General features: G+C 40.6%; 1 protein-coding gene and 1 long non-coding RNA gene across 3 annotated transcripts in view; one reads left to right on the plus strand and one right to left on the minus strand.

The window, feature by feature from the left end:
- The window catches only part of KLHL29 (kelch like family member 29), a 424,682-nt gene that overhangs the window by 59,083 nt on the left and 341,276 nt on the right, over nt 1-24,323 (plus strand). The gene's annotated exons all lie outside the window — the stretch shown is intronic.
- On the minus strand, nt 1,270-14,395 carry LOC310703461. Its single transcript, XR_014524150.1, has 3 exons — nt 12,705-14,395; nt 10,488-10,592; nt 1,270-3,453 (listed from the first exon to the last, which is right to left on the minus strand). It is a non-coding gene; the product is annotated as an uncharacterized lncRNA (long non-coding RNA).

The raw sequence follows: 24,323 nt of genomic DNA on the forward strand, positions 1-24,323 counted from the left end.
TATTTGAGCTGTCAAGCAACTGTTGTACACATTTGACAGGCTTTTTGAAGCTACTTCAAAAAAGACAGATCATACTTTCATAGAAATACTCTGCAGTATCTCATTTAGTGTGCAGCCTGAAACTCCTGATGAAAAATGATTTCAATTAAAGCTAATATATTTTAAGAAAACATTATTGATCAGTGTGCGCTTTTTACTGGAACACTGCCCCCTCCTTCTCCCTCCAACTGAAACTAAAGAGATTATCTCATGTCACTAGAAAATAAATTGTAATGTCAAAAAGAGCATTGCTTTAAAGGTCAGTGTGCCCATGTGCTCTCTTTCCCAACAATGTTGAGATTTTCCCCAAACTATCAAAATAACTGTTATTACAAACAAAACAAATTGAGATTCTAAAAGTTAATAATAAAACATGAATTACTTTGAGGTAGCAGTGAGAACTATGCCTTCAGCTAGAAGGGATCAGAAATGAGATTTACTCTGTTCGTATTACTAAACAGTCTATTATTCCCATGAGCTATTTCAGAAACTTTTGGTCTTGTTTTGGGATTAGAAATAATTTATACATATTCAGCACCACACACCAGACACTTTCCTTACTGAGCTATTAATGGAATTTTTGTGGGAACAGTACTCTGTGACTTTCTGTACTCTTATATGTAAACACTGCATTGTGTGTTATGAAAACCTTCAAAGGAAAGCAAACATTTTTTTCCAAGGAAAGCAATTTTTATGAAAATATGAAACTGCAGTCCTATCTCCCTTCAAGGCTTTGAGTTGAGATTCATTTCAGCCCTTTTACCTGAGCTTAAAAACATAAAGCAAGGATGTGTGAATTTGAGTGTGGAATTATTTGCATACCAAGCATATATGCTGTACCACTGATTTTTAAATTACCACATTTTTCCATGTATAAGACTAGGTTTCCCCCCTAAAAAATAATGTCCAAAATTTGGGGGCGTCTTATACACAGATAGATTTCCCCCTCCCATTTTCTTAAATTGGAGTCCCCAAAAATAGGGGGCGTCTTATACATGGGGGCATATTATAGACAGAAAAATACGGTATATGCATACCCTGCTCTTTCATGAGGCTTCCCAAGGGTTGCCTATTGAGAAAACTGATCAGGTCTGCACCACCCAACTCTTAATTTCAGTAATATGGTAACACCAGATCCTACAAGGCCATTACTTGGCCGTAATGACTGCATGTTCCTTAGAACACGCAATGAAGATGTGCTTGCTTTTAGATGTAGCTCTTGACAGTGTTTTACATTAGTTCACACTCCCAGACAAGGACAGACCCACATAAAGCACATCGCAGTAGTCAAGCCTTGAGGTTACTAATGCGTAAACCAATGTGGTCAGGCTGTTGCCAGTGGTTGACTGTGGTTGTAGCCAGTGTGCCCTCTGGAAGTGGTAAAAAGCCTTCCTGGCTTGGTCCTCTTGTGACATAGATGTATCAAAGAACCTCTGAGTGAATACATGGACCTTCAGAGGGAGGACCACTGTGACTCTGGAGTACCATCTCTTTAAATATACAGGCCATATCCAAGCAAGTCATACTTTGAGCAGACCGACTGAATTAATAGACTTGATTGATGTTCAGTGGGCCTAGTCTGAATACTGAATTTAGGATTGTATCCAGCTAAGTCTTTCGTTGATTACGCTACTCCCTATCAACTCTCATAATTTGCCCCTTAATTTCTGCCATTTTGTCGTGCAGGCAGACCCTTTGGTCTAGCCTTTTTGAAATGTTGGTTTACATGGTTGCCTTTTGACAGCTCGTGCCATCCATCCCTTTGAATGCAAAATTCACACACATCCACCCACTTGGTTGTATAGGCATGAATGTATTAAAAATATTTTCTTCTGCAAAAACAGTTGCAATTTGCCAGCGGGAGATTTCTGTTGTTGGGTCTCTTTGGCCATAGCTTTTTGAGGTTGGGAACAGTTCTGACACATGATGATGCACCTCAAAAGCTTCCCTACAAACACAGCTGTTCCAGTCTTTCCTGTCAACCTCCTTTGACCAGCAGTTCTTTGTAGGAGGGTTTAAAATGCTGCTTGAATCAGCTAAATCAGACTTGCACTATGAATGAACTTTGTTGCAAAGCTAGACGTGACTGCGGAGACATGAATTATTGAAAGGTAAATTGTTTTTAGTCACTCTTTCTGTGTTCATGTAGCGTTTGAAGAGAGGAAGAGTTGAAGGCTACTGAGAGGACAGATTGTGTTCATAATGAATCCTGAATGGTTTTGCCTACCTTTGCTTTGAATTCAGAAATCTACCTTACCTTCCTTTGAGTGAAATTTCAACTTTTAGATGCAAAAATATATAGTGTGTTCTTAAGCTTTAGCAGCTACTTAAGAGAGCTTGTTTTAAAAAAGGGAGGCATTGGCTGTTAAAGTCTGTGATGAACGCCATTAAGTGCTGTGTGCAGCTTCTTAAATCCTTTATACACAAATATTTTAATCTTTCTTAAGCCCGTTAGCACCTTCCTACACACACACTCTCTTTATAATGGAAGAGGCAGATTTCCCTCCCCCTTTTTGGCAGCATTACTTATGTAGGAGGATCTTAGCGAGATTATAATCTTCCACTTCCCTAGTCATAAGCCTACTCAGAACTTCTTTTTACATTCCTACCAAGAGAAAATCTCCAAGAGCTAAATTTGAATATTGGAATTGCCTCTTAATATAAAAAAATAAATGGTTGATTGGCTGTATATTTAATTTATCAGTGTAGAACTGGCAAAGTGCATGTAGTTCGTGATGTTTATGTTTATAGCATTCTAAGATAAGACCTGTCTAGTTCTAATACAGAATCAACCTTTGAAGGAGCTAAAATGAAGGGTTTATACTACTGTAAAACAGTTGCCATCTTCATGGTTTGGGCTCTGTTTTGAGAATAGTTGTTCAAGATTCTAGGTTTTCAGTAGACTTAGAAGTCCACTATATATTCTTCTTGCTGTCCGTGGCAGAATAATTTAACACTGAGTGGAAGAGTTGTCATCAGTTAAATGAGGCAAGAGTTAGTTGCTTTTTATGTAGAACCAAATGTACACCAAATCTGTTGCTGTGAGCAAAGATTCTGTTATATATCTGCCTCTGTTTCCATCAAATTACTTCCTTTTGCTTGCACCATGTGGCAGATCAGCTAGGTGCCTCCTTGATTTATCTGCTTCAGAAATAAATAGGAGTAACTCTGATGTATGTGTTTTCATATGGCTGCCGTCCAAATAAGGAGCTTGTAAAAGAATAATTTCATCTGAGAATTTTTGAGCTCTTTAAAAATTGGACTCCGTAGTTCTTTAAAGGAGAAAAACATCTTCTTGCTATATAGTGTTGCATGTGAGTTGCATTCTTTTTAATTCTTCATCTTCCTCATTTAGCAATTCATGCTAGTCTGCCCACCATCTTCTTTCTTCTTCCTCCACCCTCAAATCAAGTGCTGAAAATATAGAAGAAAATAATATACTTTACCACACATTGTGCTTCATTGGCACCTTTTACCCACATTGCTATTACTGGGGCTTGTAAAGGGTGCATTGTGGACTATGATTTTAGTGCAAAACTGTTTACAAAGTGGGGATTCTGGTCTGCAATTAGGGTAGTACTGCTTCAGAGTAGTCCCAGCAAGTGTGAAAACTTGAATAACATATTGGGGGTGCAGGTAAGCCCCGTACCACATAATTAATCACAAGATGTGGCACACACACACCATTTGAATGGCAATGCCCATCAACTTTGAGGGGAGCGGCCCCCTCAAATATTTTATTCAGTGGAGTAGAAGGGATCTTAGCCCCTAGGAGTTGACTCCTCTAAATCCCAGTCTTACTTGGATGGCTGTCTCCAGAGGGTGGAACCTGGAAGAGGATGCTCAGATTCTTGGATCCTCCAATGTGGGTCAGTTTTATCCTCCATGCTGCTGAACGTCTACATAAAGCTGCTGAGTGGTGTCATCCAGGAATTTGGAGTGTGTTGTTATCAATATGCCTAGGACATGGAACTCAGTTCCTCCTGTACTTCAGGAGGTGTGGCATAGGATCTATCAGACCAGTGTTAGGCTTCCATAATGAGAGCCAATAAACTGAAGCTCAATCCAGATTAGACCAGGGCACTGTTTCTGTTTAGTTCAACCTCTTCTGAATGGGGTTGCAATCCCTCTAAAGGAGCAGGTGCACGGTTTGGGGGTATGTCTGGCTGTATGTCTACCTGAGGAGGCACAAGCGAACTTAGTGGTTGCAGAACACCTCCTATCAGCTACAACCCTGCCTGGACAGGGAATGCCTAGTTTCTGTTGTCTACACTCTGGTAAACTCTAGGTTATATGGATATACAATTAGGGGAAAAAAGACTATGGAACTTGGTTCCAATATACGATTATGGTGGTGAGACTTTTATATGCACAAAGATGGAAAGACTCATCATTCCCAACTATGGAGGATTGGTTGTTAAAATTAATGGACTTAGCTGAGAGGGTGAAATTGACATGTTTAATCAGAGGAAAGTCATTGCTAACATTTACTGAAGATTGGAAACCTCTCAGCGACTTTTTGTGTGAAAAAGAAAATGAACTAATGACATTTGGTTTTGAGGACTGAAGATAATGTTGGTTTATAGAAAGTGGTTTTATTGGGTGTTATATTAAGAGTGGCTGAGTTGGATAATGTTTATATATTGAGGACAGGCAAAGAATCAGAAGTTCTTTATTTTCTTAACTTCTATGTTTTTTCTCTTTCTCTTGCTTCCATTCTCCCCTTTATCCCTTCTCTCTCTGTCCTTTTCTATTTCTCTATTTTTTATTTTTTCTCTGTTTTTATTTAGATTAACATTTTAATTTTGATACAAAGATAATAATATTTGAATCCGTTTTTCCTATAATAAAATTTATTTTTTAACAAAATTAATCCGCATCTGTACATATATTAGTTTGTGTTTGTTTATCTCATTTCCAAACTTCCCTTCATCAAATTGCAATCCTGGAGCAGTTTCCAGTAAAATGATTGAAACAGAATATAGTAGTACATTGAAACCCTAATAAGGTCAAGTTAAACAATGTAAAACAATACCAAACACTTGATAAGAGCAGTTAATTATATGCAAATCTGTGTTCTCATCTGTGTGTTTTTCTCCTTTTTTTGGCCATGTGCAAGCAGCTGCCTTGTTTGCAAGTGTCCTTAAAAACAGCATTTGCTAGTATTTCTTTAGTGATAAAAACCAGGCGTGCTCCTTGGGGTCAGGGAACCATCAGGTTCTGTCAGACGATTCCAGAAGCTGATTTCTTACAGAGTGTTATGCAGAACAGCATCTGGACACCATAAATTTCAGCCCTAGTTTTAGGTGGAATTCTTAATCTGTTCCACATCAATGCTCCAAGGCCTCGTGTTTGCATTGTGTCTTGAAGCTCTGGTTCAGATCCCAAATCTGTACTTAACAGCTCCTGGGGCAAATCTCTGTCTCGGTTCCAGTTCCCCATCTCTAGCACAGAAATAACTTGTGCCCAGTCTCATAGGAAATCTTGCCTGCTTTTGAGCCTTGGGTAGCAGGCTATAAATGTAAATTGATTTACCTACATGTAACACTGTGCTTGGCAACAAGCTGGGTATCCTCTAGAGTAGTGAGAAGGAGAACAGTGGTACATCATGTTTTTCAGTAGCACTGAATAGTGACTCATGTTGTTGAGAGCCATCTAACATAAGGCAAATCTTCCAGTCAGTAGTTGGTATAAATAACTTGTGACAAAATAAGTCGCAAAAGCTCGCTTCCAAAATTCTCCTTTTTCAACCCAAACATTGTGTGGAAAGCTCTATGCTCCATCTGCTTTAAAAAGCCTTTCCCCCACTGCTTAATCATTCATATAAAAAGTTTGGGATAGCCAATCTCGTAAACTTGTTTTTAATTAAGAAAATAATTGCCTGGATGATTTTTGAAGGCTTAATAGCAGTTGCCAATAACGTTGCTTTTAAGCTTTATTTAGTTGGAAATGAGATGTGTAACATCTTTATATAACATCTCAGGACTCCTATAGCTTGGTAACAAGGGAACTAAGAACGATATACTAAAATGCAGAGGTTGCTGATTAGATCAGTAATCTGGTCTGTTCTCTTTTGAGTGTTGAATTCTGTTATTTTGGCCAAATACTTGTATCTGCCAGATATCATGTAACAATTAGCCATGATAGCCAAAGCGTTCTGTACCCTATTGTGCTAGGACCAATCAGACTGCTGCATTCTGAATCCCGTTGTTCTAGGACCAATCAGACTGCTGCCTTTTGGATCCTATTCAACTCAGTACATAACAGTTTAAAAGCATTAAGATCTGTTGGTCTATTTGTTCGCAATTTGAGTATGGTTACTTTTAAATAACTGCAACAGCACAAAGTCTTTGGCTTCATAATAAGACCTGTAGGCAGTAAATTCAAGGTTTGGGAGCAGTGTTACCACAATTTACCAGATGCTGAAATCCAACCATCAGCCTCCCCCCCCCCCCCGCCGCCTTCAATTCAAAACTGATTTCCACAGTTGTCAGAAATTGAGGAAAAGAGATCTCCTCCTTCCATCTTGGTGAACTGTGATACCCAAGTGGGAGGTGTGGGTTTGTTGTCTCCTGGTGAAAGACAAACATTTCCAAGGAAGCTCTGCTTTTTGCACAGCAGGCGACTGCCTCTTTTAGCTGAAAAGGCTAATGTAAGGAAGGGATGGGGTGTTCTCCCCACAGGGGATGAGCACACAAAAGAATTCTGTGGTACTCAGTTGAAAGTTAAATGGTTATTTTACTATAAAAGTTATTTAATGCTGGAGGTGGGAAATGTGCTGTTAGCTTCTGCGTGTACATACACACACAGCAGCCATCAGTTAAAACTTTAATTGCCCAGTGACATTTTTCTAATACCTGGGCTAACCAGGCTCCTAGACATTAATCCAGGTAACCAGGATTTGTGTTTAACTACACTCATTTTTTGGGCATTTTGACATCTGTTTGGGCTTCAGCTTGATGATTTTAGAGTAATGAATTCTTGGTACAGTATGCTAATACAAATCTTAAGTGGTGTGTGTGTGTGTGTGTGTGTGTGTGTGTAACTGTCAGCCAGACTCTCTTAATCTTTTCTCCTGTGCTCACTACGAGTCAATAACCCTAACAGATCAAACACCATTAACTGTAAAGCTGGAAGTTCATTCCAATCCTTCTAGCAGTGTGAAACCTGCATTAATCACCGTGATTGTGTCAACTGTATGATAATGTCACGCTTTCGTATCAAAACACGACAGCGGCTCTTACTTGAGAGCATCAGAGAGATGCAGAACTGAACTGAAGCAGGCAAAGATGTCCCAACAGTTGCCACACCCCTCTTGCAAAGCTTTTAAAGACATGGTGGGGCAAGCTCACTCACAGAACTTTCTCATGTGCAAGCTTGGGTTCTGTCTGGGCTAGAGATGGGAAGGCCTGGAAAGAACCCAGAAAAATTGGGGGGGGGGCAGGTTTCCCCCCCTGTTTTTCTCCAAAGCCGTTTTTTCCAGAAAAAAACAAGAGAGAAAAAACAGTTTGATATAGTTTGAATATTCCACACGCTCCCCCCCATTTTTCCAGGGGGGGGGGACGGAAAAAACCTGGGGTTTCCCCCCATTTTTTCCAGGGTTTTTTCCCCCCAGGCCTTCCCATCTCTAGTCTGGTCTCATCTACAGAGGATGCACCTGGTTCTCAGTGACAGCGCTGTGTCCTGCCCCTTTAACTTTAGCTCTGCTGCCACCTCCTCCTACTCAGCTGGTCAAAGTACTTCCCCCTCCGCAATGAGGCTCTGCTCCCTGCAGGAGAAGTAGAAGGGAGAGTTGCAGATCTGCTTTCTCCCCTCCAACTTGTAGAGTTGCAAGGGGGAGAACCGGCATCCTTAGGTGGCAGCATTCGCTTCTCCCCTCTTCCTTTTCTCCTTACTCCTCCTCTGGCTGGGGCTGCCAAACCGTGCCAGATCCCAATGACAGTTTTAATATTTTATTATACTTTATTTGTCACGTGTATATAGCTGGATAGACTGTTAATCTCAGGGGTGTGGTTTCCAGCCCCACATTGGGCAAAATATTCCTGCATTGCAGGGCGTTGGACTAGATCACCCTTGGGGTCCCTTCTGACTCTACAGATCTATGATTCTATGATCTTCAAGCCACAATATTTTGTCATGAACTGGCAGGACAACAGGGAGGAGGAAGAGGGGTGTAGCCAGGACCGGGACGGAGAAGTTGGTGTAGGAAGTACTTGTGGGGAGACGGAGGATGATGAGGGGAAGGGGTTCAACGCACAGGAACCAGAGCAGTGGGACCCATTACCAGAGCTATGTTCTGACTCCACGAACATGGTGGGCTCTGAGATGTAGGGAGCAACAGGCAGGGCACTCTAGGAGGCTGAAGCAGACTACTAATGCTGAACTCACTAGCAGTTGACCAGGTGGGGCTCACTAGCTCTGGGAGAAGGTGTGTGATTCTTCAGCTGGAGTAGGCTTGGAGCAGGTGAGGGTCACATGCCTCATCAAGCCCAGGTGCTGCAATCAGCATGAAAAGTATAAAAGGACAACAGAGCTGTATTGCCCATTTTGATGGGCCTCAGCGTGGCAGTTCCAGTATCTCTGTAGAACTGTGCTTCACTTTGGACATGTGGATTGACCCTGGACTGAGGACTTGACATACTGACTTTGCTGCCAGGTAGGCCAGGGGTTCAGGACATCTTTCCTCCAGGGAGCTCTTCCTCCCCTTTTATCCTCACAGCAACCTTGTGAGGCAGGTTGGATTTAAAGACTATGATTTGCCCAGGGTCACTTCCTAACCTCTGCCACAGACTGGCATGGTCTGCAGCAGGTCTGCTTGTCTCCCTCCTAAAACCATACCTGAAACCAAGGAGGCTGGTTTTTAGGGTGTGGGGATGGGGAATCTTTGTTCTTGTAGTTTTAGGTAGGGAACCTTTTTAGTATAGCTATGTGAAAGGATGCTTGGGTTATGGATGATCATAGGCATTCACATTTATTGCTTTTTACGTGCAAGTCACCTAAAGGCTTTGGCATGCACAAATTCAGGAAACGACGACATGAACAATTATATCTTTCATTTTATGGTGAAAAACAAAACTCCCTTGTCCTTATCCCCATCCCACCCTCAACTTATTGAGTTTCTAGCCATGCACAGTTGGGTGGTTTGTTTAGGCTCAGTTTAGTATATTAAAAATGCAGTCTTCATGCAGCACTGATAGAGGAAGATTTGTTGACTTTACTGAGACTTGCTCTGGTAAAGCACTTTGACAAATCGGGCTGTGAGAAAGCCAATACAGTTGTCTGCATGCCAGGAGTTGTTTGGGTTTGACAGGCTTAGAGGAGGCAAATCTCATTTGATTCTGCAAAAGCCATGCAAGTGTGCCCGTTCTGGTGTGTATACTGCTGCAGCGACAAAGGAAGTTGCGCAGTCTGGATCAAGGAGGGCCAGGAGTTATTCTGTATTCCTAGGGGTTACTCTGGGCTCCAGGCAGCCTTCCAGGGATCAGACTGTATTTTACTGCACAAACCAGCCTCATAAGTTCAAGTCCCATAACGAAGCTAACAAACATCTTGCCATTCTACAGCACATGCATTCAGACATTCCCTATAAAGATATACTTGTACATACTAAATGTGTGGACATTTTCTTTCTTTCCAAGTTAAACTGAGAATGATTTTCAAGCCTGTAGAATTTGGTATATCCACTGAATATCACATTAAGATTGGTTTGGGGTTGAATCTGGCTGGCGAAGTCACAGATAGGTGGCAGCTTTGATGATGTAATCAATGATTCAGTTATTTGACAGCATCCCAACTCAATTCTTCTTTTTATATGCTGTTGATATGAGCATGTAACAATCTGCAGGTTTTGTTGGAATTGATCAATTTTACTACAAATTAATAAAATATCCTCTCTTAAAAAATCTGGCTAGCATGCAAGAAGTTATCCCTGAACTTGATTAGTGGAAGGTGTGACTTTACCAAAACAGTGATTTTGTTTACATGGGCACATTGTGTAGTTATTACACATGATTGGCTGTGCAAATAACTTTGTCATTACGTTGCAGGAGCAATATAATGCTTCTTTGAACTTCCAGATTGGGCCAAATAAGTGTTCTACATTTGGTAGCATTTTGAAAATAAACATTTCTAATTTTGACTTCCTGGGTACCAGGGGGACTTTAATGGGGGTTTTTTTTGGCAGGGTGAGGCTCCCCCAACATTGAGTAGAACATTTGAAACCATCAAAGCAGCAAGAGGTCATAAGAACTCTTTTCTTAAAATTCTGTAAGACAAACTGAGATGTTCCCCCGCATTATTAGAATTACCTGTACTTAAAAATGAAAACTAAAACTATAATGCTTAAGGGATTTGTGACAAAATCCATATATATATGGTTCATGAGCATTCACCCAAACTACTCCCAGTCATTGTAGATATTATATATCTTGCAGAGGCAGTATAAATACCTCTGCTAGTGCTGGGAGACACTTGATCCTGATCACTGAAGTCTTTACTGGTATGCTGTCAACAGCAATTCAAATCAAGGCAAAGGAGAGTGACAGCTGAGACCCCTACAGAAGAAATGTAGAGAAATGTGCTTGGTAACTACCTAAGGCAGGTTTGTTCAATGTCTTGATTATCTATCTGGAGCTTGACTGTGTTTTGGTAGTTTTCAGAGAGGCTAGGTGTACACTATGCAAGCTTTGGCTTATTTTAACTGAGGGGTAAATGTGTTACGGTTTGTCATTATTCAGTGCTGTCAATATACATAGGCAGTTACAAATTATAAAAGGAAAAGGGAAATGGGAAGGGAATAATGACACTATAGGGTTGCATGCATGCTAGTGGTCTTTGTTGTGGTTTCATTTTTGTACTCTTTTACGGTAAGCAGCTTTGAGCATTTTTAACGAAAAGCAGTTCATGAACATATATATTATTAATCTTTCTCTCTATAGAGTGTTCTAATATTAAAACATTTCCCCTCAATTAGTCTAAAACGTTTATTTATGCATAACTGTTCAAGACTGGCCTTGTTTTTGTGGGAGCATCTTTTTATAGATTAATACTTCTCTTAAAAAAAAACCCAACTTAAGGACAAACATAGGATTGGATTCAAATGTTGGACAAGGAGAAGGCTACGTGCACAAATATATTTTCTGCCTCCTGAAAAGCAACTCTAGGGTTAAGAGGGCTTTACATTGATGGTGGGTCTGCATTGGGTGGGTGGGTGGGTGGTACTCTAAATTGACCAGAAGTATCTTGGGAGGCTTTGCAAGGGGGGGAGATGAAGTGGAGATGAAGATCCTTGCATGAGTGGCCTTTTACTTTCCCAACCTTTGGTGTCCAATTCATTAAGTATGCAAATTCTTGAGGAAAGGAAAGGTACGGAAAGATGCTTCCCTCTGGGGTGAGAACACATGATGCCTTCAGAACAATGTAAAGCCAGTCAGGTATTTAGTTTACACATTCAGATAAAGAAAATGGAAGTCTTGCCTGTGATACTGTGAAGGGAAAATAGGATACGGCCTTCGTAGCTATGTCCCTGCTATTATGAAACGAGAAGGTATCTTGGACTGCGCTTATTTTGTTCCCTGTTAATTGCATAGCAAGCAAAATGGGGATCAATCGGAGGGAGATTTTTGGCAAGTCATTTTAATTGTTGGAAACTTCACGCTTTAAAGAGGCAAAGCGTGTGCTCTTACAAATATGGTGCTGACAAACAAGTACATAAAACAAGCTAGTTGTGTTTTGAAAAGAAGAATAAGTTTGCTAGGAAATTTGCTGTCTTGAGTTCAGCCTTTGGGCTTTTGTGTCTAAAAGCAACAGCAAGCCTGTGTGTTATGTATTCTCTTGCATTTTGTGCTTTCTCCTACGCTGCTTGGACTCCAGCAGCCACAAGATCAGGCTTCATAGCTAGATGCCTGCAGCGGAAAGCTTGCACACCTGTTAGGCTGCCTGTGCAACTCCAGCAGGGAGCCTTGCTATTCTGAATTTAAGCACCTTCAGCTTTGGGAAGGGAGGATGAAATGAGATCTGATCTAGAGGAACTGTAGAGAGGATGATCCTGGTTCTAATTTTACATCTTCGGAAGGGTTGTTTATTTGCTGCTGTCACTAGAATGGAGGTGGAGGAGGGGGTGGGAATTAGATGGCAGTCATACATTTCATATTGGAGGAGTTGTGTTTAAGATCTTGATGATGTTCAAGAGATTCACTAGCAGATACTTCATATGTTAAGAATAGATTAAACTCATGGGAGCAGTGTGTGTGTGTGTGTGTGTGTGTGTGTGTGTGTGTCTGTCTGTCTGCGTGTGGTGTTACAGCCTTGTGAGACTTATTAGCAATTGCATCTACCTGAGACTTGAGATCTACCAGGCTGGTTCCAGCGGATTAAAATTACCTGTGAAGGAAATAGCCTGGACATCTTCCCCACTAAATTTTCATGAAGCCATTGTTTGATGAGCCTGGTTTGTTTCATATAATCAAAATGGGAACAAGCCCAGTACTAAGCCAAAACGAAAAAGTGCAGATGGTATGCATTTGGGGAGGGGGTGTGGTTCATGGAAAAGGGCTCCAAGTTAGCAGATGTCAAATATCTGCAATGATTCTCGCCTTTTGAATGGCACCGATGGAGAACATAAACGCAGCATGCACTTTTTATAAAGACTGAAGAAAAGAACTTACTTGTCAAGCATCCTCCCAACTCCACCCCCGCTGTAACTAAATGGGAAAATCTCTTCCTTTTGATGTCCTACAACTGAGTATCATGTTGATAATTGATTGATGTAAAAGAAATTGGCTCTTTCATATCCTTCATCTTTTAGCCCAAGCTTTGAGCTCTGTCTTTGTAACATGCATGTTGTACTGATGAAGCTGTTTCTGTCTCCAGCTTTGTTCCATCTGGCAAAAAAACCAGTTTTTACAATATGTGCTTTGGGGGGAAAAAAAGAAAAACAGAAATCAATACCCCATTTGATAGAGACTGGGGATATAATGTGGGCTAATGCCAAAGGATATATGGCAGGTGAGGCCTAAATTTGCTTTAATTTAGTCCCTCCTCCTTTTGTCTTGGTAACTCAACCAACTGATTAATTTTGTCCCATGGCTTAGAAGCACATCTTGCTTTTAATAGGAGGGGATGGGTTTTTGGAAGGGATTTTTGAACATTGATGGGCATCAAAGCCTCAGGCTAGCAAAATGCTGTGAGAAATCACTTTTAATCATTTTAAATTTTAAGAGGGGAAACATAAAAATCTTTCTGCAAACATGGTGACATGGCTGACTCAATTGATCTAGAATCGGAGGTAGTGATTACACTTGTGTGGTAGTTGATTCTGTAGCATGTAAAAGTCTCATACTTGTCCCAGTGTATTTCATGTTTTTAATAACATCATTGTCATAACCTTTGCCTGCAAGAAAATAGCCATAAGACTGTGTATTAGAGGTTATGTTTGTAGGGCAAGGGCGTAATGTGCCAGTTTTTATAAAGGGCGCATACATGTGGCTATAAAGTATTTTTCTCACTCAGGCCGTGAGATGAGGGTCCTGCCTCTGAAGACAGTTCAGAAATTTCATCTGGTGCAGAATGTGGCAGTCATGTTGCTCACTGGGGCAAGGCAATTTGAGCATAATATACTGATCCTGGCCCAACTTCACTGGTTGCCGGTTTCCAGGCCCAATGCAAAGCGCTGGTTTTGACCTATACAGTGGTACCTTGGGTTAAGAACTTAATTCGTTTTGGAGGTCCGTTCTTAACCTGAAACTGTTCTTAACCTGAGGTACCACTTTAGCTAATTGGGCTTCCCGCTGCCGCCGCACGATTTCTGTTCTCATCCTGAGGTAGAGTTGTTAACCTGAGGTACTATTTCTGGGTTAGCGGAGTCTGTAAACTGAAGCGTCTGTAACCCGAGAGCCTTAAACAGATCAGGACTACAGTATTTCATAGAAACCCTCTTCCCATATGAACAGACCCAGACCCTGTGACCGTCACCTGAGGCCCTTCTTCGTGTACCCCCTCCTCAAGAGGTCTGTAGGGGAGCGACATGGAAATGGGCCCTTCTGTGATAGCTCCCTATTTGTGGAATGCTCTCTGCGAGGAGTCTTCATTACATATCTTTCGGAGCCACCAGGCGAAAACGTTTCACTATAACCAAGCCTTTGGCTGATTAAACATTTTGTGGCCTTGTGTGGGAAGGGGGTTATTGTTTTGTATTTTGTTATCTTTTGTGTATGTGTTTTTTTGGGTGAACCACCTTACGATATTTGGTTGAATGGTGACATACAAATCAAATCAAATAAATAAATAAATAAATAAATAGTTTGCTCTTCATTTGTTACTATGAGATAAAAATAGGAATTTCTGCAGGTGCGTTCCCTCCATAGCTGTTGCCATATGAATGCATTTATTGCAATATCTGAAGTACAAAACATCTGAATGGGGTGACCTTCTGAATGAGGCCATTTCCATAGTGCTCTTGTTCTGTTCCTGTGGCCAACAGAATATACTTGATCGTCAGAAGAAATAGCTTAGGCTATGTACACATCAGCAGCTTGAAATACAGCAAGGTTATTCCCACCTCCTGTGTTTCAAGTCACATTTGGAAGATGCCTTGAGTGAAAACACGTCAAACAGCAGTATTTCTCAAGGCGCCACAAGATAGATATGGATTGTAACTAGCATCGTGTGTGCACAGCTTTAAGCACCAGCAATGGGAGTGCACTGGAGCCAGAATAAACGGTAATGTGTACACAGCTTTAAAGAACCGTTAAAAAAAAAGTGCTCCCCCTGTGATAACTTATTCTTGATGAGCCATCTAAGATATCTGACCTTGGAGCTATGAGAAGCATGAGTGCTGGTCCATCTTAGTAGGCCTCTTTGTTTAGGTCACTTTCTTGCTGCTGTTCAGCCAATGACTATCATCTATATACAGTGGTACCTCAGGTTAAGTACTTAATTCGTTCCGGAGGTCCGTTCTTAACCTGAAACTGTTCTTAACCTGAAGCACCACTTTAGCTAATGGGGCCTCCTGCTGCCGCCGCACCACCGGAGCACGATTTCTGTTCTCATCTTGAAGCAAAGTTCTTAACCTGAGGTACTATTTCTGGGTTAGCAGAGTCTGTAACCTGAAGCGTATGTAACCTGAGGCACCACTGTGCACAAAGCAGCATACACCACTTTGTCTAGGACTTCCCATTACTTCACCTGCCCAGATGAGGGTACAGGTGGCAAATACCCAAGTCTTACAGGTAGTTCCTCTTTCTGGGCTCAGAGCCCAGCACTCCAAGCCCACAGATAAGGATAACATCAAAGCATGCTAATTAGCATATATCAAAGCAAGTGAATATAAACATATATGAGCTCATTGCTACAGCAGCTACCAGTTAATTGTGGGGTTATCTTGACTACCAAGGTGGCGTTAGCAAAGCTTCCAGAACAGTTTAACACAGGAAGTCTTTCCCGTTGCCATCTGCCAGGCTTTTAGTGATGGCGGGGGGATATTTACCTCCTCCCACGTGACCATACCTTCTGTGTAACCAGGCTGCCAGCCATTTAGGGTCCTGAGGTTGGGTGCAGGCTCTGCTGGACACATGCACTCTACTTCCCTCCACTGTGAGAACCTTACAAATATTACAGTTCTTTTTACTGCATTTTGATGTAAAGAATTCACCTTGGAATAGGTGGAAATTTTACCAAGGAGAGGATGAAGAACAAATGTGGTAAAGGTCATCCTTGTTTAGTACCCCTATCAATGGTGGTTGAGGTGAAATTAGTGTGAACCAAGGAAGAATTGGCAGTTTCAATATGGCGTAGATGAATTTGTTGCCCATTTGATTGTGTTGTAGCACTTTTAATAACATCACCATTCCAGGCAATCGAATACCTTGAATGTCTATAGTGACCACAACACCAAGGGGTGGTTTTTATGTGTAGTATAATGGATGATATTTAGTGTGGAACTTTCCTCTTTTAACTGTCATGAGGGGAGAGAGCTCACAACTGGAAAGGGAATCAGTTACCCACTAGGGGAGAGTGGCTATGTAAGCTCTCAGAATACGTAGAATTAGCCAAATTGACAGACATAATAAGACAAAAACCAAAAAGTGAAGTAAAAAAAGAATGGGAGTGCCTAAATGAATACCTGAAAAGTCAAGGTTCGAGGGCAGAAATCTGGCTGAGTCTGGAATAACCTTGTGAAGTGAAAGGATATGAAAGAAGGATTTATATCTAGATGTTAGGATAGAGATGATAAAGAAAACAGGAAAACACAATGAGAGATAAAGGAGGTCCTGTGGGATTGGTGGAAGTCAATGTTTTGTTGTTGTTTTAGTGTTTATAATATTAACTTGTAAGATATGGATTTTTGTTGTTGTTTTTAGTTTTCGAATGTTGATTTTTGTGTGTTGTGTATTGTTATTTTTTGATATCTTTCGTGATGTTGGTGTGTGGAAAATACTAATAATTTTTTTAAAAAATAATAATAATGTCTTTGAGGCCAAGTAATCTCCCAGTAGGCTTTTACTTTACTCTACTCTACTCTACTCTACTCTACTCTTTCATTTCCTCTCCTTTCCTTTCCTTTCCTTTCCTTTCCTTTTCTTTTTCTTGAAGTTAAATTCCTGTCCTCAAATTGGCCGTGTGGTTCTTTGATTGGAATGTTGTTGCGCTGCTGTTTAAAAGGCCTGCATCTTCCAGCAGTTTCTAGAACATGAAAGGAAAACAGACTACTGGGTACTGCTGTGCATAAAAGGATGAAGAACGTTGACTTTGTAATGATTGCTGTTGTACAAAGTTTATTTTTTAACCCACTTCCTTCTCCATTGAGAGTTTCATATTCAAGGAGAGATGAGACACGGTGACCACAAGATTACTGGCAAACTGCCATAGTAATTATCTGCAGACAATATCTGTCTGACAGTATAATAATCCTAATAATTCAATTAATCAAAACAATAAACAAGGGATAAATATAGGAACGCTGAAGGCAAAATAAGTGACACATTTGCTCTGATGGAAGCTGAATAGTTGCAGTGTAAGCCAATTCTCATTTGCGTTTTCCCATCTGTCTAAGTCTGAATATCAGTGATATGAGCAGAATCCCCCATTGGGCTTTTTGGGGGCTTTAATCTTTCTAAAGAAACAATTGCTTTTCTATTTCTGCATTTGTAGGTACTCCTTCATCTGTCATTCTTACTAACATACAGGTAACAAAGGACAGAACTGGTCAGTAAGAAACTTTTGGATTTTAAAAATATTTCCTTTTTATAATTCGTGTATTTGATTTGACAGTTCAAATATAAGCCCCAGTGTTATACATAAAGGCTCTTTCAGTTTGCTTTATTGCTGTTCTAAAGTCAGTTTTCCATAATCGCTGCTGTGTTTGCTTTAGTAAAGGACATAAAGGTCAGATTGTAAAATGATGGACAAGGCCCATAAAATATATAAAAAGGAAATAATAAAGTTTTGAGCAAGGGTTGATTGTATGACTTTTGTCACAGCAGGCAAATTCACTCTATTTCCCTTACTGCATGGTTTATTCAGGCAGTTCTCACAGCATTCAGTACAGAACAACCTGTCTCCTTTTTAGCACATACTTTGATTTTAGAATAAATCATGTTTAGAATAAGCAAATTGGAGCATCTCCTCAAGGAGCAAAATTAAGGTAACTGTGAGTTTTTAGACATGGATGTGAATTATTTTGCTGCTTGTGTCGTTCCCCAAACTAATGAGAGAAATACATGGAATTTGAGCTCAGATGTGTACTTCTTAAGTAAAAAAAGGAACATGGGGTCACAGCTGAACTTTCAGAGTTGAGCAGTTCAGGAGAGGCAGTGATGAATATCCCATCTGAAATACTTTAAAATACTTTACTATTGATTTCTGAAGCACCAATTTCACCTCCCTAATTAACACTTACCTTAATTTCTAGTATCAAGAATTCTGCTGCTGACAAGAATCAGGAGGCAAATAGCAGAATGAAAACCAACATGGAAAATCATTTTCTGCTCCTAACATTTTGACTTGAGTAGTGGAAATACTTGCACCCAGATATAGGGCTTATCCACACTTCCACAATTGCCATTTATCTATTGCTGAAATGTGCGTTTTCCCTTGGAAAGGAGCAGGGCAAGGGGGAAATTACTCAGACCCATGCTTCCTAGGCACGGTACAATCAGAAGTGGGGACGAGCCCATAGAAAGACTGACTTTGCCCATCAGCTGAAAAGGGAACGGCTTCTTCAGTGGGAAATGAATGTTGAAAGTGTCTTTCCCCTTGCCCTAGAGTCCTTCTATTCAAACAAGCAGAAGGTTGGTTCTAATGAGATGTAGAAAGACAAGTGTGCAGAAGCAAGACTTCTATGAATCGTGTGAGCTGCATGACTTGCACAGGAAAACAATGCAGCCTTCCCTTCAGTGAACTGAAATCTTCATTCTGCAGTTTGCTAAACATAGATGGTGATCTCATTTGTGTTCAGTACTCCCTCTTTACTCTTCTAGTGCAGGTTTATGTGAGCAAACTCGCTCCAGGTATTGTCATTGGAACAGCCACTGAAGGCCACATATTGCTTGACAGCTTGGCAAAATATAGTGTGCATAAACTTGTTTGAGAAATAATTTGAGTAAAGAATTCATTGTAATGGGGGCCTCTAGTATAGATTGCCATTAAAATGTGTAAAACTTCTCATAGATTCATAGAATTGTAGAGTTGGAAGGGGCCCTGAGGATCATCTATTCCAAGGAATCCGTTGAAGCATACATCCAAGCTCTGCTTAAAAACCTCCAAAGAAGGAGCGTCTCTGTAAGAAAAACACTGGGGCCTAATTAGATGAGTAGAATGTCTGGCGTCTGGTGGGTGGGGGTTTTGTGTTGTTCTCTGGAATCGGCCGCTCCCTTTGGGTGTTCAGTTAGAGAGGCCAACTGTCATTCTTGCCTTCTCATGTTGTTCTTGTTTCTCTCAGATTGTATGTTATTGTAATACAATTTTCTTTATTATTGTTTGACATATACATGAGTCGCTTACTTTGTTGAAAGAAAGGAAACTCTGCTGAAGAATGGTGGAATATTCTAGATGGGGTGAGTGATTTTTAATCACCCCACTCTCCGCAACAGTCAGTTCCACTGCTTTAAGTTCAGATTAGTTTCTTTAACCTATATATTTTATTTATATTATTATTATTATTAATATATATATATATATATATATATATTTGCTTTCGTATATATATATATATATATTTACATTTCGTGTGTGTATATATACACACACACACACACACACACACACACACACAGTGGTACCTTGGAAGTCGAACAGAATCCGTTCCAGAAGTCTGTTCGGCTTCCCAAATGTTCGAAAACCAAATTGAGGCTTCTGATTGGCTGCAGGAGGGTCCTGCAGCCAATCAGAAGCCGCGGAAGCCCCGTCAGACGTTCGGGTTCCAAAAGAATGTTAGCAACACACACACACATACATATTAATTTATTTTTAAAAACATTATTATTATTATTATTATTAATTTAATTATTGACAAGGCTTTATTTTCAGCCAGAACTTAGTTCTGGCATCTCTCAGGTGGGCACCATTGCCATTATAAGAGAATAATGGAGGTGTTCGTGGTGAGTTCCGGCACCTCTTTTTCTAGAAAAATGGTACTGATTAATGGTGTATATTAATGTAAAGATATATTTCAGTTGATGCTGTTCTTCAGTATTGTATTAGTGTGTGTATTTCTGTGGTTGATACAACCATGGTAGTTGAAACAACAATAAACAACTCTATCTAGTAGAAGGATTACATACCCTAACCATTCCAAGTAGTGGGTAAGGCAAACTATTAACTCCTCCCCCCCCCCAAAAAAAAACCTCAACAACCCTGCTGTCTCCTAACTGGTCAGAGTAACCCCCACCCCATTCCTTTTTTTCTACACTTTACTAATGGGGACAGTGCAGATGAGATTACTGCTCAGAAAATCTGGCCAGCTTGCTTGCTCCAAAGACTGACATAAGTGAAAATAATACTCCCCTTCGGTTTTCCACTTGTGCTGACAGTGCCATACTTAGCTGCTGGAAACAGGAAGGACTCCATAAATCTTATTGATGGATCCATTAGCTCTTTCATAGTAGCATAGCACTTATACCTCTAGGACACTGCTGCAAATATTGGGGAAATACATGGTCAGAGGGGGGAGATAATCCCTTGTTTTCCCCCTCAAGTTAGGCTGGTTAGTACTGATTATGAAGAAAAGTGGGAAGGGAAACCGAGGGCTGCATCTACCTCAATATCCTCTCCACTCCTGAACTTTTGTGTTCCCTTCAGACAATGCTGGTGATTTAACACTTAAGCACCTAGGTGTGTTTTTTTAAGCACTGAACATTCATTGAAATTTTGCTTGAAGGCTCACCATTGAATAAGTGTCTAAAACTTTCCCCAAGCAAGGACTGATATTTACTGGGCAGAACACTGCTTTTTCCGTGAAATAAATGTCAATTTTTAAATGTTAAGTTGCTATAATTTGATAACTGGGCTTGGGTAGTTGGCATAAGACACAGCGTAGCATTTTCACCTTTCACCTGTTCTTAATTTGTGGCAGATTTCCATCTTTTTGTGGGCCGATCAATGGGTTACCTTCAAAATTCATGGTTAATTCTTTTGGACAAAAAGCAAAAATTAAATAGTATTTTGATAGCCAAGTTTGAGAGAATTGTAGCCTTTTTAAAAACCCGCATTTCTTTAAAGCAGCAACCATCCTATTTTCAGAACCATTGTATCAAGAGTGCGTTTGTGTATAATATATGTATGTGATTGTGTGTGCATTCAAGACCATTTTCAAATAAATAGTGCTCCTAGAAGTAATAATTTTAACATTTGTGTTGTTGATTCTATTTATTATTTCCTTTCCACCTTCTTCCAGGACATAGTGTGTGTTCTTTAATCACACAATGTCACTGTTGCCTTAACTGTCCCAGCTCAGACATATTCTTTACACATTTTGTCCTTTTCCATGGAAAATGAAAGACTTAAAAACAACAGATTTTTAAGGTCTATCATGTTTGATAGGCTGAACGCCACAGTTTATACTATTGATTCCTTACACTATTGATTGCTCAGTTTACATTATTGATTCATGGATGTGAAGTATGATAGCAACAGTCTGTGTGGATCTTGAGTCTAAGAACGAGCCCAGAATTCAAATTGTAATGCGATAAAATACAATATAAGAAATAAAAGAAGCAATGAAAATACAATTAAAAATAACAATGACTGTTTAATGTAGACGTGCAACAGATCACCCGAATGAAGCTCATGGAAATACAGTTTAGGAACCCCTGCTCTGTATCTTCCTCTGACAAAAAGGGAATCTAATTCCAGGTCATGACATTAACCCCGGCCATTGGTCATGCTGACCAAGACTGTTGAGCGTTGGAGTTCAACAACATCTGGAGCATAGCAAGTCTCCCATCACCTCACAAGAAGATTATTATTCTGATGTCTTAAAAGCAAAGTCTCCTGCAATAGGCAATTGTGCCAATTCAATCTTTCCCCCTTAAAACTTAAGACGAATGGCCCTGTTCCTGCCTCATATCATGGCTTGAGCTCTGCTTTAAAAATATATATTAACATTTAAATTGCAAGTTAATGCATATGCAGTACACTCTTTGTGTCTGGTTGACAAAGACACCACAGTTGTGTGTGGTGAATTGTTCTGACAGTCAACTGTCACAAGACTTATAGCCTAGATCTACTTGTATAACTATTATGCCAAAAAGGAATAATCTTACTGGAGAAGTTCCATTTCCAGGAACTATTTGTACATTCTGACTCTACTCCGTATAATAGGATTACATATTTCTTATCGCAACCACAAACTGGATGCATGCCAACTATATGTAGGAATGTGACTTGAGGCAATTTCTTTCTGTTTCTCTCCTTGCCTCTTCTTCCATTTCCATCATATTCCTATTCTTAGTAAAAAAAAGGGGGGGGGGCGACCTGCACATGTGACTGTGCATTTAGAACTTATCACTTAAAACGTCAATATGGATTGGTATACACAAGGAAAACCACTCAGCCTGCTGGAAACTTGCATTTTAGATAAAGGATCTGTATTGGGTAAGCCTTACAGGGGAGAGCTATGCATATTTAAATTCTACATTTTAGAAGGAGGAGGAAGGACTATGCCATTTCATTTATTTTTATTTGAATCTATTTGTTGCTGTTCCCATAAAATATCTCCAAGTGACTTCATAATAAAAACAATAAAAACAATTGCATATATATATAAACAAAGTCACATATAGACAGGGATTCCCTCCCCCAACTGGAACTAGGAGGAATTCGGTTCAAACACCTCTCAGGTGGGCACCATTGCCATTATAAGAAAACATGGGAGGTGTACATGGTGAGTTCTGGCACCTCTTTTGCTAGAAAAATAGCACTGCATATAGATGCAGACTGGGATAAAGATCTCAAGCTAAAATACTGGGGTGTGCGCGCTGGGGAGGGGTATTCAACAGGCACCAAAAAGACAATAGAAATGGTGCCTATTGCATTAGTTCATCTTTACATGACAAAAGTAACACCCACATTTTGGGTGGATGTGGTGATCTTGAGGCAAATAAAACACAGTCTGTTTTATTTACATCTAGAGTAAGCAGTGGAGAAGAAGTACAGTGGTACCTCTGGATGCGAATGGGATCCGTTCCGGAGCCCCATTCGCATCCTGAGTAAAACGTAAGACGCAACTGCACATCCGCACATGCGCGGGTTGTGTTTTGCCGCTTCCGTGCATGTGTGTGACATCATTTTGAGCGACTGCACATGTGTGAGCGGCGAAACCCGGAAGTAATGCGCTCCGTTACTTCCGGGTCGCCACAGAGCGTAACTTGAAAACACTCAACCTGAAGCACATTTAACCCGAGGTATGACTGTACTGCATTTGTCTTTAGCTCCACAGTAACCACCAAATTTTTGCACTCCTCTTTTTTTAATCATAATTTCCACATGCTGTTCAGTTCTGGACTGCTGGCTCTCCAAGAGAGTGCATGACAATCTGAAATCAGTAAATGGTACCTAGTGTTCTTACTGTGTTTTGTGTGTTACAAGATTAATGTAGTGAATGAAAGGAGCATTTGTTTGAGCACTAATAACCAACACTTTTCGTGTCATTCACCAGACATAACTATGGTGTAATCTTTGTGTCCTGAGATACTCTAGTCTTACTCCAATTTTTATGCTGGCATTATAGGTGTGGGTCCATGTGACCAGAAATAAAAGAAATGTAGAGATGGGAGGATCAGCCACTTACAGAGGAGGCTAAAAACCACACTAACACATAGCACCTGTGCAATAATGAGATAAGTGGGTTGGATTCAGTTAAGTTGGCTTGCTAGCAGAGGCCATTGCAAGGGTTTTTGCTAGCACCATGGGGCTTCCCTGCATGTCTCCGAAATTTGCTCTGAAGAGCTAGGAGAAACCACAGAGCAATGCGCAGGGCAAGAAACACAATAATCGTTCCACCTGTCAAAAAGAAATGTTTGATGTTGATGTCCTCCCAGTGGCTTTGAATTCAACTATGAATCTGTTTCTTTACAAGTTATGCAATGATTATTTTTTTCAGATTTATTGTAGGTGGAGTAGCTGAATTTACACTTATACCTCAGCTGCAAACAAATTAAGCAAAAAAATAAGGAATCCGCTGTATAAAAACATACACAAATAGAAAAAAACGGGTTCGGGCCAGCATACAAAGACACACTATATGGCAAGCAAAGTACAACGGATACACACTATATGGCAAGCCTAGGACTTGCTGATCAGAAGGTTGGCGGTTCGAATCGCCACGACAGGGTGAGCTCCTGTTGCTCGGTCCCTGCTCCTACCAACCTAGCAGTTCGAAAGTAGATAAATAGGTACCGCTCCGGCGGGAAGGTAAACGGTGTTTCCGTGCGCTGCTCTGGTTTGCCAGAAGCGGCTTAGTGATTCTGGCCACATTACCCGGAAGCTGTACGCCGGCTCCCTCGGCCAATAAAGTGAGATGAGCGCCGCAACCCCAGAGTCGGTCACGACTGGACCTAATGGTCAGGGGTCCCTTTACCCACTGTTACAAAGCACGTACGTCAGTGTCACTGTGCTTTTTCTGGAGATAGTTTTCCACCAGAGGGGCACTTGTCACAGCATTCCTAATGTGAGGTCTGTGTTCTCCAATCCTAGCGCAGTCAAACCTCATTTTTCAAACGTCTTGGCTGCCGAACGTTTTGAAAGCCATAAACCAAGAAGTGAATGCTTCTGTTTTTGAATGCGCCTCG

The sequence above is a fragment of the Podarcis liolepis genome, assembly GCF_965112155.1.
Source record: "Podarcis liolepis genome assembly, chromosome: 3".
Lineage (NCBI taxonomy): Eukaryota > Metazoa > Chordata > Lepidosauria > Squamata > Lacertidae > Podarcis > Podarcis liolepis.